Here is a 16,710-nt window from a genome sequence, read left to right as displayed (position 1 = left end):
ATATATGTGGTCTTCAGTCCTGAGACTGGTTTGATGCAGCTCTCCATGCTACTCTATCCTGTGCAAGCTTCTTCATCTCCCATTACCTACTGCAACCTACATCCTTCTGAATCTGCTTAGTGTATTGATCTCTTGGTCTCCCTCTACGATTTTTACCCTCCACGCTGCCCTCCAATGCTAAATTTGTGATCCCTTGATGCCCCAAAACATGTCCTACCAACCGATCCCTTCTTCTAGTCAAGTTGTGCCACAAACTTCTCTTCTCCCCAAACCTATTCAATACCTCCTCATTAGTTACGTGATCTACCCACCTTATCTTCAGCATTCTTCTGTAGCACCACATTTCGAAAGCTTCTATTCTCTTCTTGTCCAAACTGGTTATCGTCCATGTTTCACTTCCATACATGGCTACACTCCGTACAAATACTTTCAGAAACGACTTCCTGACACTTAAATCTATACTCGATGTTAACAAATTTCTCTTCTTCAGAAACGATTTCCTTGCCATTGCCAGTCTACATTTTATATCCTCTCTACTTCGACCATCATCAGTTATTTTACTCCCTAAATAGCAAAACTCCTTTACTACTTTAAGTGCCTCATTTCCTAATCTAATTCCCTCAGCATCACCCGATTTAATTTGACTACATTCCATTATCCTCGTTTTGCTTTTGTTGATGTTCATCTTATAACCTCCTTTCAAGACACTGTCCATTACGTTCAACTGCTCTTCCGTGTCCTTTGCTGTCTCTGACAGAATTACAATGTCATCGGCGAACCTCAAAGCTTTTACTTCTTCTCCATGAATTTTAATACCTACTCCGAATTTTTCTTTTGTTTCTTTTACTGCTTGCTCAATATACAGATTGAATAACACCGGGGAGAGGCTACAACCCTGTCTCACTCCTTTCCCATCCACTGCTTCCCTTTCATGCCCCTCGACTCTTATAACTGCCATCTGGTTTCTGTACAAATTGTAAATAGCCTTTCGCTCCCTGTATTTTACCCCTGCCACCTTCAGAATTTGAAAGAGAGTATTCCAGTTAACGTTGTCAAAAGCTTTCTCTAAGTCTACAAATGCTAGAAACGTAGGTTTGCCTTTTCTTAATCTTTCTTCTAAGGTAAGTTGTAAGGTTAGTACTGCCTCACGTGTTACAACATTTCTACGGAATCCAAACTGATCTTCCCCGAGGTCCGCTTCTACCAGTTTTTCCATTCGTCTGTAAAGAATTCGCGTTAGTATTTTGCAGCTGTGACTTATTAAACTGATAGTTCGGTAATTTTCACATCTGTCAACACCTGCTTCCTTGCCTATAGAGTCATAAATAAATGGTGCAAGTTTCAAAGCTAAAGAACGATAATTACGACGGGAATCCACGTTTTTAGGAAAAATGGAAAGCGCTCACTATTGGACTTAGGAACGTAAAACTTTGTTTTATGCTTCAGTGTTCCCTAAAAATAATAAAGAGACCACGTTAAGCTATCTCTTATAGTTTTTGAGTAATTAAGTACAAACTAAAATATACCCATTTGTAGTAGATTAAGTACCTGTAATTTTAATGATAGAAAATTTTGGTTAAAGCGCATGGTAAAACCTACTAAATAATAGATCTGTACCAAATTTTAGAGTTGTAGTATTAATATTATTCAATACAAGTTCTAGTAAAAGTATGGTTCAGACGTAACGATCTACCGTTAGTTCCACTACAAAAATTCTAGAAGGCAAAGTTTTTATACAAGCGAGCTGAAACTTTTTCTGTGCTTTCAAACAACTTACCTGAATACATGTAAAAATTAAGACGTTTCTGAATTAATTCATAACTGTATTATTAAAGATTATGTGTCCGAGAAAGCGGTCGTTCTGAGGCTGCTGCCGTGTGTTAAAGCAGTAGACAACAGATGTTCGCTCTGCCGTCCGCTGCGGCACCTATGTAAATACACCCCCAGAGGCAGTAGTACAGGTTCATTTCGCACACAGACACTGTAAGATCCATGCCTGTTAAACGTCGGATCGCGCTCTGCCTCGGATGACGTCAGAGACGGACTGTGACAAATCGCATATTTGCGGTAAAAACGGATAGTGAACTCGCGAGGACTGTACACCGTTCTGGAGCGCTTAGAATTCCCCAAAGTAACTGTTAATGTGCCGTCCATGTGAATTACAAATCCGCGTGGCTAGTGGTGAATATTGTTTCCACTTTTAGGGCGAGCATTAAATTTTAACATTTATTGCAAACATTCATTTGAGTATTATTAGTCAGGGCGAATAACAATCTGGTAGGAACGTACCGTAGAGGTCGCCTCTGAACTGGTAGTTGCGCTATTTATGATAGAAAGATTTACTTTCAATTGTAAATTGTGAATTTCCAAGAGTTGTACGTGAAAAACTTTACTCAATATATGTATTAACTAGAACTTTAACTTTTTATCATAGTCCTGATCCCGCTAAGTAGAAGGAGAACAGAGACATTTCTTTCAGTGGGTTGGACCAGAATGTGGCCGTGCAGAATGGAAACTAAGGTCAGTATGTGACCCTTCACTTTCTGGCTGACCACAAAATTAGTTGCCAGGCTCGCGTGAATAAGACGGTGAACTGTACAATTATCAACGTCAGTGGCGATAAAACTAATTTTTACCCGCCGACCCACAAGGTGAAGGCAGGCATTATGCACAATGGCCGAACACCGCTGCCTGTCTTTGTGTGAGATGCCGTTACAGCGCGACGGTTTGGCACGAATATTATTCTGGATCATGTCGGTCCGTTTAGGGGTGAGATAGGTTCCGACTTTCTGTTTATGGGCAACAGTGCCTACCCACACAAGACAGCTGAGGCGTCGGATACACTGGAAAGTGAAGATATTGAATGTATATAACGTGCTGCGTACTTCCCGCTTCTTGGCCCTACAGAGCACTTCTGGGATGTATAACTGCTGTAACGTAATTTTCGTCTAATTTTAAATCACCAAGAACATACGCCACTTGGCCTGCTTAAGACTTATTTATTGACTTACTTAGCAGCTATCCCAGAATCATCACATCTTTGTTACCAAAGAATAAACAAAAAAAAAATTTAAAGTTATTACATCATGGTATCAGTAATGAACTATAACTATTAACGGTCTTCGCTACTTCATAAAATATAAAAATTACATTTAGATTTCATCACTGTTGCATTTACAGATGCCCTTGGCAGACGTGTTTCACAATGGAAACCCCTTCCTCGAACCGTCAAGGATTGAAAACTATCTTGAGAAAGGAGTGGAGCAACACCCCACAAGGACTCCTCAACAGTTTGGTAGCTATCACGAATAACAAGTGCAAAATGTGTAGTATTGCCCCAGGAGGGCATGTTCCTTTCTGAGAACTCAATTTCGACCTTTATATTGAGAGTTTGGCCTGTTTCAAATATGAACATTATTTATTTCAGTTACCTTACTTTTCCGTGCAGTGTAATCTGCACCATTCTTCGTTATAAATATACCACTCCATTTGTACTGTACTTCATGTCATCCGTCATCGCTTGTGATTATTCGTGTCCAATACTATCGCTGTTCCTTAGCAATTGTCAGGCAGTGCATAAGCAAGGCGACAGTTTTCGCTGTTTCGTGGCTCAGGAGAAATGCACGCCCGGAATGGTGCACCCAACAACAGCTTTGGACACAGCAGGGGCACCAAGTCGTCCATTCAGACGAGCCCCACTATAGCATTGCAATGGACGTATCCATATGTGAAGGCTTAGAGGAGAATGAAAGTTGTCAGGTTGCATTCGTCGTTATCACCACTTGACGTGGAGATGTGTGGTTTCCACTGAGTGCACAGCACAATCACCTTTGGTTCCCATAGTCAGTAATATGGACAGCAGATTTTAAATTTACGATATATTAAGGCTGATGGCTTCGTAACGCTGTCTTTCAACAAGATAACGTGGGACCCCACATGTTGCCTGTGCTGGCCTGACATACCTCTAAACAGAGGATGTTTGACCGTTGCCCCGTTGGCCATCACAATCTTAAAATCTCTCACTCTCTGCAACCATATTTTTATGGATTGCCGAGAAACTCACACGGCACCACTCGCCAGGGGCTACGATTGAAGAATTCTCTGGCATACGAGTTGAAGCCACATGGGACGACGTACTCGTATCTGTCATCCATATCTACATATTGCTATTCTATTTATTCTATTTGATGATCAACCCTGCTGGAGCTGTTGTTGCTGTATGAGGTGGCAACTATGTGTACGAAGTTTCACAGCCTGTACATTCCGAAATCGGATATAAATTTAATTATGTATTCTTCCTACAACACTGTGTATGCGTAGCAAGCAAAGTTTGGCTATTTACTGTAATTCCAGGTGCTGAAATTGAAATGGCCTGCATATGAATAATCTCATAACACGTACCTTAACGTGACCCTTAGCTATGGGTAATTTTCTGAAAGGTGAAATATTCCTACTTGCATCGGTTTATCCTGTTTCGATTTAAAAAAAGTCTGCGAAACATTACTGTGCAATCGAACAACTGCTAAGTGGTCAAAAAAATCCTTGAAGTTGAAGAGTAGTATACTTGATGATTGGTTTCGTTGTAAAATAGTATACTACTCTCCATCTCTATCATTTCCTTTTTCATTCTAAAGTAAATCCATATGGACAGTTCGACATCAGCGCATCACTTGTCATTAAACATTCTGAATAAAATATTTCAAAAAATAATTTCCTACACATCCTGAAAGGCGTGATAAATTATATTTTCATTACTAACGTGGGCAACTTCGATTAGAGAAACGCATTCTTCATTTCCAACGTCTGTTCGCCGCAAGCAACGTTACTGTGTGTGGCGGAGGGTACTTTGTGAATCACTGTCACTTTCCCCGTTTTCCTGTTTCTGTTGCGAATGCTTTGGAGGAAGAACGATTGTTGGTAATCTCCATGTGAGCTCAGATCTCTCTAATTGCACGTTCATGGTCTTTTCTCAAAATATAAGTGGGAGATTCTCTGTTCTAGGGATGTAAGCTCTCGGAATTTTAAGAATAAACTACACTACAATGACAGGTCGACTCTGTTGCAGCGTCTGCCACTTGAGCTGAATGACCATCAACGCGACACTTCTACACATGCTAAATGAAACTTTGATGAAATGCAGTGATCATACTGGGCTCTTCTCTATGTCCTCTGTCAGACCTATCTGGTATGGATCCCACACTAATGAGCGATATTCAAGTACTAGTCGAAAATGTGCTTTTTGAGCTACCTCCTTTGTTGGCGGACATCACTTCCTCAGGATTCTTCGAATGAACATCAGCATTTTTTTACGTGCTCATTACACTCTAAATTGCTGCCTACTCCTACTCCTGAATATTTTATGGATGGCAATGCTTCCAATAGTTGTTCTGCAATCGTTTCATTTCACAATAAAGGGTTTCTTTTACCTATTTACTCGGAATATGTTACATTTATTTATTTTGTGGGTCGAATGACAGTCCCTGCACCAAGTATCCATCCGCTGTACGTGTTTCGGAATTTCGCTACAGTGATCCAGCATTACGACTTCTCCATATGAGCATAATTATTCACGAAAAGCTTCCTGGAACTTCCAATGTTATCTACTAGGTCTTTTATACAGGGTAGTCTTAAAAACTTGTAAGGGTGTTACGTGGTAGTTTGTGCTGAGAAATAATCGTTAAAAATAATTTAGATATGTTGCATGGTTTCTGAATTGATTAGCATTGAAGCTAACCAATCAGGGCGCTGCGGACGCAAATTCAAGCAGTCTGGAAGATACAATTAGTGTCCGTTGATCTGATAGAATCGATCACAGCGCAAGAGACTATTCAGGCTTTGGCTCGGGTTCGATCCTTACTACCGCCCCATGTCCAGTTTTTGTACCGCTCTCTTGTTCAGTTTCTGGGCGCCGAACGAAGAACACGTTGGTGACACTGGCTCTGGTGGACCGCATGAATTTGCGCGCGCAATGGCCTGATTGGCTAACTGCAATGCTAATTAACTCAAGAACGGCGCAACGCATCGAAGTTTTTTCTTAACAATTAATTATCGCTACAACCTACCATGCAACACTCTTACAAGCTTGTCACACTATTTCTAACCATCCTGTATTCATTGTTCGAAACAACGTGAAATAGCAGTGCGTATGTTATTAAGAAGTAAGATGCAATGTTGTTCAGATACGCATAAATGTCCGAAGGTACAGGCAATGCAGTGACTACAGCCGTCAGGATATACAGGAAACATAGTCGCATTTTCGAATATGAGCCACGATCGGCTGTATATTGGAATGGCGACAGTGAAATTTTTTGTCGGACAGGGACCCGAACCCGAATTTCCCGTATTTAGCGAGCAGGCATCTTAACCATTTCGTATATCTCTGCACGAAACATGGCCAGACCCAAACTTCCATATGTCGTCGTCCATGCGTTACAACCTGTGTACATTAGGTATAATCCCGTCTAGAAAGGAAACATTTGTTATTGACAGTCGTGGGTCTGGAACAGACGAATAAATAAGAAACAGCAGTGCCTCCTGTATTATTAAGGAGTATGATGTAATTTTCATTTGGACATGCGTGTCCAAAGGAATGTTGCATTGTTCTTCTTAATAACATAAGTACTGTTACTCTTATATTTATTCGGCGATACCGGCACCTCGGCGCTGAATAAATATGTCCAGTCTGGATGAGAACATACGTAAAGTACAAGTGGAGATTCTGACACATGGATGACAACTTGTGGAAGTTTGGGTCTGGTCATGATTCGTGCACAAGTAGCCAAAGTTGTTAACACCACCACTCATGTAACACAGGAAATCTGGGTTCGACTTACAGTTCGTCACAAATTTTCATTGTCATCATTCCGATATAATTCACGATTGTGAATACATTTCCTGTATTCTCAATAGTGGTCCTGTGGCACTACTTAGGGGTATGTCTGAAGCTACTGCTATGTTCGAAGGTTCCTCTCCATTGAGAATGAAATGCTTTGTTCTGATTTATAGAAAGTCTTCAGACACCTGGTCTGATACGCCATTCGTTTGTATTTTGTTAATTAAGAAGTAGTGTGAACTGTATCGAACATTTTCCAGAAGTAAGGAAATTGGGCATCTACATGAATGCCTGTTTACACTGTTTTTTGGATCTCATTGACAGACACAACAAGAGTAGTGGAGAAAAGCCAATATGAGCGCAATCGGCATTGTTGCTAACTTTATTCATGATTGCATCTGCACTGATGACGTCACCAGATGATGTCATGGGTGTATCCCACCCTTCCTCTCTCCCCTCCCTCCTCACATCCCCCTCCACTCCGTCCCAACCCACCTGTCCACTCCCCCACCTGGTAATTGGTGGGAAAAGATAAGTCTGTGAGTGCGTGCTGCTGGTGTTGAAGGAGGTCTTTATTTCACAATTATTTTGCGATATGCAGGTGTCATCCTGTTAGAAGAATTTTCTTGAGTTACAATATCACTTGGGACTGGCAGGAAAAGCTCCAGAAGGAACAAGTACTACCATATTGGCTCAAACAACAAAAACATGTCCTTATTACACTGCTATATTCATAAGGATAAATTGCTTTTTTATTGATTAAATCTAATTGTTCACTTTCGAAATATTTTACCGTTTCTCTAAATTGTTGTTTTCTAAGATTATGAGATAATTTGTCAATAGCTGATGCCATAAATTTAAATGTATCTAAAAATCGTAATGTTAAGCCACCTTCAACGTGGATACTAAAACAAATTTATTTTTATTCATTATTTGAAATAGCATCAATATCTCGATTACTTATATGAAATATATATGAAATAGGAAATATGAAAATTATAACTTGTTAAATTGTGAATATAAATTGGAACAATATTAGGATTTTGTTAATTAAGATTCGATGTTTGTATGCAGCTCCTCAATATTTTCATGTTAAATGACTATTATCTCTATCTTTTTCTCATTTAGTAAATTTATTTTCACATCTAAAACAAGCTTTTGAATTTACAAAATTTATTTTATCTTCATTTATCATTATCATTGTAAAATGCTGTTGACATATTTTAGCAATTTCTCTTGATTCTTCTTTTAACATAACAACGAATTTTTAATGCAGCATAACCAGTATACATAATAGTTTTTTTATAATCACTTATAGAATATTTGATATAATAATTAAATGAAATTTTTATGGGTTTTTGTTGTTAATTAATATAAGTGTTTTCAGGATTTGATAGACAAGTGTTAAGATCTTAAAATAAACATTCGAAATCTTCATAAATTAAAAAAATTACTTGTAGTGAATGATAATATCTTACAATCTCACCTTCTACAGGTATATCTATTTTCAATACTTCATGTTGTTTAAAATCGACTCTGTGACTGTTTAATTTCTCTTGAGAATAAAAATATGTTAAACTTCTATCACAAGGATAAATTTGGCGCCCATTTTAGTTGTTTGTGAACTAATTATTGTAGCTAATTCTTTTATCTACTAATAACTAATAATGATAATTACTTTTATCTCGAATTAAAAGAAGATTAACATAATTTCCTTGTTTACTTTTTTGTGCTAAAGAGGATATACAATCAATTTTTCACCATGTGCATAAACATTAATTGAAATATTTGATTTCTTTTCATATTTTCGAATCTCTGATAACTTACTAGGAAACTAATCTTCTTCTTTTTCAAAAATTTCATCTAATTGTTTGCCAACACATTTGAATTTACAAACTCTTTTCCATTATGATCTGTTGGATATAAAGCTGAATTTATTGAAGAAGGGAAACATTTCAGATCTTTATTTTACATTAATTACAGCTTTTTTTATCTTTAATTTCTTTTGGTAAATCTTTATAAGAAAAAATTGATTGGATCTATTAACATTCAATTCTAAACTGTCTATATATATGAAATAAAGATGAACCAGATCTTTTGATTTCTTCTATTTCTGTTAATAGTGTATTTTTTGATTTTGATAATAGTCTTCTACATAAGTTGCTCTTAATAAATCTTCATTACATATTTTCCAATTAAATTCTTGTGTTTGGTCTTTATTTTTAAAATTACAAGAAAATATTATATTAACTTTAATTACTCCTCTTTGTATTATAATATTCTTTAGTTTGGTGACTGCTTCTTCTGTAATATGATTAATAATGCTTGTCGTTCAACAATATTATCATTATTATTAAATCTATAAGGGATTATTCTCAGTTGCAAAGCAGAAGCTTTTCTACCACTTTGCTTAGGTCATTTAAATAAGATGTCTTTATCTAGAAAATTGTAACATGATAAATTTTTCAGATAATTTTTTTGTATTATTTCTGGATATTTATCTACAAGAAGCTTTTCAAAATAATTGTCATTATCGATATAGTATTCTAAGATCTAGTGATATAACCGATAATTTGTTGTTTCGTAAGGATAGATTAGTTTTTAAGTTTTTGTTTTACTGATTTGATGAAGTTCTTTGAAAGGTTTTTATTCAATTCATTATCGTTATTATTACTAGTGTTCTCCAATTTTTTGATAAAATAGATTAATTGTTGTTTATTAAGTTTGGAAAAATTCCTTAAATTTTTTGTTTTGCAGATTTTATGATTTCCTTAATAAGATCAATTAATATTTTTCTTTATTAAGTATGGCATAAATCTGTAAAATTATTGTTTAGAAATTGATCTAAGATGTTTTATTCTTTTATATCTGAGTTCTCTCTTCTTCATTTCTTTCATCTTAAAATAATCAATAAATTCCAAGAGATCTTGTATAGTTAAATTTGAATAACCATTTTCATTACAATATTTTTCAAAATCAGTTTAACTCAATAATTGATTTTCTTTATAATAGTTTTGAATGTTGTTAAATAGCTCATCTTTGGATTATATTTTGTTTTTGCTGCTTATTTACATAGAATAATTTTGGTTTTTAATTCTTGATAACATTTGCAGTTCAAATGCACGTTTGAACATTTCAAGTGATGGTATACATAGACGAGGCTTGACTGAGTTTAATTATGAAGAGAAAAATTTATTAGAGTTTATTTGTACAATGAATGAAAATTACGTTCTTGGCTATAGATAAACACACAATCTCGAAGAACTTATTTTATAAAGGATAAAATGTATCCATTTTTATTTTTTAATTAAATGAAAATTTAGTTCATGGATATGTAAACTTTTAAATGGGTGTCAACAAAACTGAAATCATGGTTTTAAATCAAGAATTAAAAAAAAAATACTCTTTGCATCTGAACTGGCATACATAACTACTCATATCAGTGGGCCACAGTTGTTTGTAGTATATGTGAAGCACATTCTGGACAGTTTAGGGAATGCTTTGGTCATTCAGATAGCCCAACATTCATCCCATCAAAGATTTGTGGGAAATAAACAAGAGGATAGTTCATGCACAAAATCCTGTGCTGGTGATAGTTTCGCAATTGTGGACAGCTATAGAGCCAGCTTGACTCTACAGGAGACTTCTGACTGCACTATGCCTGGCAAAAGGATGACTGACATGATATTAGGAAGTATCCTATGACTTTTTCCTCCTCAGTGTAATATTAGTTCATTTTATCAAAAGTTTATTACATATCTTCAATTTTGCTAACGCCAATAGCCGGACAGCTACTGTTATCTCCACAAATCATTGAAATTTGGTACGATGGTTTTGGGAAGAAGGGTAAATGTATTTCCCACTTATGGTAGCTACCCTCAGGCACACGGAGTGATGTGGTGCAGTGGTTAGCAAATTGGACTCACATTGGGGGGGGGGGGGTTGAAACCTGCTACTGGCCATATGGTTTAGATGTTCCGTGATTTCCCTAAATCACTTCAGGCAAATGCCAGGATGGTTCCTTTGAAAGGGCATGGCTGACTTCCTTCCCTATCATTTCCTAATCCGCTGGCTGTTTGGTACCCTGTCCCAAACCAACCAACCTTCAACTACTGTGCCAAGTGTCAATGTACTTGCTGTAAAACAACTATTATTAGGTTATAAGGAATGTATGTGTACACCCTGACTCGAACTCTCTAACTCGAGTAATCCGACAGAATGTTCTAGCCACTACATTAACTGTGTACCACTGTTACTCGATATCAAATGAAGATACTTGTGGAATGTATGAACAAAGTATCTTTCTTTGACATCAATTTTCTACTAATAACATGCTGGATGAAATTTTGTAACAGAAATTTTTGTACACTTAGTAAGCCAGGAATCGCACCATTGTGTCTGAGTATAGCACAAAGCATATCCACAGTGCTTTTGGGGCTCAGTTTAAAATGAGTAATGTTGTCGAGAAATCTGAGTTTAATGTCTATACAGGGTGATTCTGTCATAGTGTTACAAGCTTTCAGCAATGACGGAGAAAGATAAATGTATCAGTCTGAGATAAGGGACCCTACTGTAGGAACGACAAGGTCAAAAGTCGTAGGCGAAGATCGTTCTGATACCTCTAACAGTACCAGTACTATGGTAGCTAAGATTGTGTGGTTGATTACTTTCAGAGGTGGTAGTATGTCCCTAAAGAAGAAGAAAGGTCCAATAACCATGGTCTCGAAAATATGTACCTTAAGAACTATGAGCACTTGATCATCTTCGATACTGTGAAAACGTCTGTTACCTCAGACTGATACGTTGCCCTTCACAGTCATCCCTGAAAGTTTGTAACATAATCCCACTGTCACCCTTTATGAAGTCCTAGATATTTATCACACTTTCTAACAGGTGTCTGGCAATCTGAAACTTGTACAGATTCAGTTGCTGTTGTTCTGCATGGTGAGTATGTTATTAGTACCGACCTATTAGGTGTCATTTCGAAAGCATTCCTTTTTGTGGCTGGAGGTTTACAATGTAGGAAACGATGCTACACATCTGAAATTTTGTTATTAATTTACTGCCAAGGTCTCCATGGGGCTACATCCCAGAATGATAACACCATCTGTAAACAACAATGAAATTATTATTACTGTCATTAAATAACTTATACAATAAGCCGCAATGAAATGAATCGTCAAAAGAGTATGGAGGCTCTGGGAGACTGGATGCAAATTATGACCTGTCATTCTTACTTCCCCCACCCCCTCCCCTTCATTTGCGACCTATCTTTCACTAACCCCACCCTCAATCCTCAAGACCAGTTGCCTTTCACTTTAATTAAGGGCTCTAATCCTATTAGTTGGTAGCCGTATATGACATATAATTTATTACCCATTTATGGTTGGCTTTTACAGCATTAGCTGGAGTACACATAAGGGTGTTTATATAAGACCCTCATCACTACAATTTGTTACTAAATTAGGGTAATTTATATCCCTGTGATGCTTATCATCATGATTTATTACCTAATAAGGTCTCCATGATGACTGACACTGTGACATCATAATCAAACATTTCAGCACAACGATTTCACCTCCCCTGCACTCTACCTCAACCCTATGGAATCAAAGTGAACGTAATTCAGTGTAGAACAATAGTAAATTAATAAAACTCCAATTGATATTGCTAGTTCGGCAGTTGCATACAGCATGAGATATTTAGTTAAACACTCAGAAACGTTTCTAGGCCACTCAAAGACATGTGCGCATTAGTAGTATGTTACAAACATATTGCACGCCATTCAAGACAATTACCAACACTCAGAAACGTTTCTAGGCGACTCACAGACATGTGTGCATTAGTAGGATGTTACAAACATATTGCAGGCCATACAAGACAATTACCAATACTGTGTAGGGGATTTCTAGCACACCTGTGGTTTTCCAGGACGATTTTATGTTACTATTAGATACAGGTTCTTGAACAAGATTAAGCAAGATGTCAGATCTAGCCCACTTCCACATGAAATAGAGATTTTGAAACAAAGTGTACATTCGCCGTGTAACACTTACACTTGGGAAGTGCTGGGCTTCATTTCTTAAACAATATACACACTTGCTACGCAACAATTACATTTTGAAAAATACTATTCATTTCTTAAGCGACTCACACTCTTTCAATCTAACAGCCACACTGTCGAGTCTCAGGTCTCATTTTTTAAACAAATTACACTGCTAGCCCCTGGTTCCATGTTTAAAAAGTACCGCAGAACCTTTTTTTACAGTTTTCATTATGTAAACATCGCCTGACTCTTCCCTGCTACTAAAGATAAGCAAGCACAAACGCAGGACACTATGGCGTATGGTTTACTCTGGTCACTATTATGGTAATTATTAAGGTAGTTATATGTCTACAAAGCAAATCCTGTGCCACGTTTGCATTTTTTACCACCATCATCTCACAAACCATGAACCACAAGCTTCTTCTGCACTGCACAGAGACAGTGAATTTTATTGCATATGTTTCTGGATGTAAAACTGCTTCTGAAACTACAATTTTCTACATTAAGGCTGCTCTTCAGTTCACCTTTGATACATATTTAAGTCATATACTTGCACACCTCACATGTTGGGATCATATGGGAACAGATAGTGTTTCAAGCAGTTGCACAATCAACTTGGGGGATATATCAGGCAGCGAACTGCGGGTATTAAGTCATGCAAAGCCATGTGCACACAGCGATGCCATTCTGCAAGTCCCTTGCTTGATATTGGGTGCATGAACATAAAAAGGGTGGATACTATGTCCAGAATGTACTTAAACACGGTATATTGTACAGCAATTACCACACAAGTTTAGTTATTGCAACTAGTGTTCACACAACAATGCCTCAACTCTTTTTATACACAGATGCAGACAGCGTTTTCAGTTGTAGTAGTATTGTAATTTTTATTGCATTCACTGAGCTACTTCGACAGTGAGGTACCAAATGAGATCAGATGCATAACACAAATTTATTCAGTTCAATTAAGGGTATGTCCTGTAAACAATTCTGAATTGTATGGTAACTCCCTAACTTAAGATAGTAGTAATTATACACTGAGGTGGGAAAATTCATGGGATACGTTCTAATGTCGTGTCAGACGTTTTTCACTCGGTTTGTAGAAACTTGACGTGGCATGTTCTCAACAAGCTGTTGTAAGTCTCCTGCAGAGATATTGAGCCATGATGCCTCTACTGCTGACAATAACTGCAAAAGTGTTGCCGGCGTAGGATTTTGTGCACACACTGATCTTTCGATTATGTCCCATAAAGTTTCGATGGATGACCAGACCATTCGGTCAAATTCTTCAGAATGTTCTTCAAACAAATCACTAACAATTTTGCCTTATTGATATGGCGCATTGTCATCCATAAAATCTGTATCGTTCTTAAGGGAAGACGAAGTCATGGTGTAGCTGCAAATGGCCTCCAAGTCAATGATGTGTTCAGTTGTACCATACGACCCAGTCAGTTAGAAGTAAACACAGCTACACCATTTAGAGCCACCATCAGTTTGTACAGTGCCCTATTGACAGCTGGGTCCATGGCTTCGTGTAGAATCCAACCGATATAGTGACGATCCCTGAAGAGGCGCTGTAGTCAAACCCGCTCAAAGCAGGCAGGACCTAGCGAATGTTTTTACAACAAAAACGTTGTAATTTTTTTTCTTCTTTCCAACTAGACTGGGCAGTACAGTGCAACAGCATAAGCGAAAACTCCTAAAGTTGTTGTTAAACTTAGAAATATGGGCTATGAGTGTAATTTGTTTAAAGATGTGAAGCCTACAACTCGACCTTGTAATTGTTACGTAGCAAGAGTGTAGTCTGAAAAAAATTAAACTCATCCTTGCAGTTCAGTTGTGACATAATGGGTATAGTTTGTTTAAGAATTGAAGCCTACCAATTAGAGAGTGTAATTGGTACACATCAAGAAAGTACTTTGTAGAAAAAAAAGTCTCTTCCACTGGGCTAGGTCTGCCATCCAGTTTACCTTTGTTCTAAAAACATGTTCGTATTAATACTAGTAAATCACTGTTTTCACCTCACAGGTGTGCTTGACATCCCCTGTACAGAACTGGAAATGACTTGTATAACCTGCAACGTGTTTGTAACGTAATCATGTTTGCGTGTATGTCTTCGAGAGGTCTAAAAAGGTTCCTAAATGCTTAAGTAAATATATTACGCTAAGTTTAAAGAAAACTGACTAATAAGATTCTATTTTTTATTTCTCGCCGTTTTGCATTGGACTATGAACACTGTGACATCATAGTGGCTCGGAGGAAAAATCCTTGACCACAATGTTTGATTGTGAAACCACAGTGGCAACCATCTTGAACACCTTATTTGGTAATAACTTACAGTGATAATAATCGCACAATAAGAAACTGTTCTAACTTGGTAATAAATTATAACGGTAAGGATACTAAACGAACACACTTATCTGTACCCCACCACAAATAGGACGGCTGCCTGACCTAACTGGGTAATAAATTATAGGGATAAGGGTCCTAAGTAAACAATCTACCACCAATTAATAGGATAATTGATGACCATTTATATCTCAGGGAATTACCCTGAGAGGTGGGAGGGAGAGAGACAGGATTACAAATCAGTGGAGGGTATGGGGGAGGCAGAGATAAGTATGAAAGGGCACAGATTGTGCTTCGAGTCTCAAAGCCCCCTACTAATGAGCTTTTAAATGCAGTGTTTCTCGTATTTACTCATCTTAACACGTAGTGCTATTGACACAATAAGTAACCAATGAAGCCACAGATAAATTGTGCTAACCCATCACTTTCGACTTAAAAAACTACTAAGTCAGAGCTGTCACTATCTATCTGAAGTATCTCCTCCATCTGGATCGGCTAGGCAGTTGGTAATTTGTGCCATCCCAAACGTTTGTTTTCCTTCTCCCAAGAAAATTGGTAGAAACTGGCCAATCAGGAGACATTGTCTGCAGCCAAGTTGTCTCTGAAGTATTATTGCCTCAGTTATTCTGTTTTTCGTAATTGGATCTAGGTACCTATGGTAACTAGATTCTCGAACATGTAACAACAGCATTACTATCTTTCCTGCACCATATTTTATCTATTTAATTAATCACAACATTACGTTCCATTATAGCCTCGGTCACATTACAGACTTCTGAGGTCATTAGCATTTTCCGTTTTCCACATCTGCATGACCTTGCTGGAATAGGTAGGCGTACCCTCGCTACGCTACAGTAACGAATTTGGAACCTATCACTGGTCTCGCCCTACCTCCTGGGTAAATGGCTATTGTGCCTGTGTGTAAGTCACAAAACTCCTTCTCTACCTCCACAGAATCCAATCTTCATTTCTTTTAAAGTCCTTTATTCATCTTGCTCATTTTTGAAATGTCACAATACAATTCTGAGCGCTATTTAACCACCATAATTTCGAAAACTTTATGCCCTTACGGCAACAGCGATGTTGGTTTGTATTATCTGTCACAACTTTTTTCTTTCCCTCTTTACCAAAATTGGCACACTGCATATCTTTTCATTTCCGATACCTTTATGCTATTCTTCCAAACTTTTCTTGAGGTATTTAATAGCGTCTGTTCCGACTTTGAGGACAAGAAATTAATCATGACGTAGCATTTAAAATATGCATCGTTGGTTAGAGTCCTCCGGTGGCTCCATACACAAAAAGGACGTGCACTGTTGATCTATAGGCCGCTGTCCAGTGCTATACTCTCTCCAATACCTAGAAACATTGTTGCATTGGTGCACGACGTGAAAAATGAGCGGGCCGTAGAAAAGGATATTTGAGGGAGTTCGTCAATATAATCATTGCCGCGGTCCTGATCTGTCCACAGACAAAATTTTCA

Source organism: Schistocerca piceifrons, chromosome X, assembly GCF_021461385.2.
Source record: "Schistocerca piceifrons isolate TAMUIC-IGC-003096 chromosome X, iqSchPice1.1, whole genome shotgun sequence".
In the NCBI taxonomy this organism is placed as follows: Eukaryota; Metazoa; Arthropoda; class Insecta; order Orthoptera; family Acrididae; genus Schistocerca; species Schistocerca piceifrons.
The sequence above is the reverse complement of the archived record's forward strand: the minus strand, read 5'-3'. Positions refer to the sequence as shown.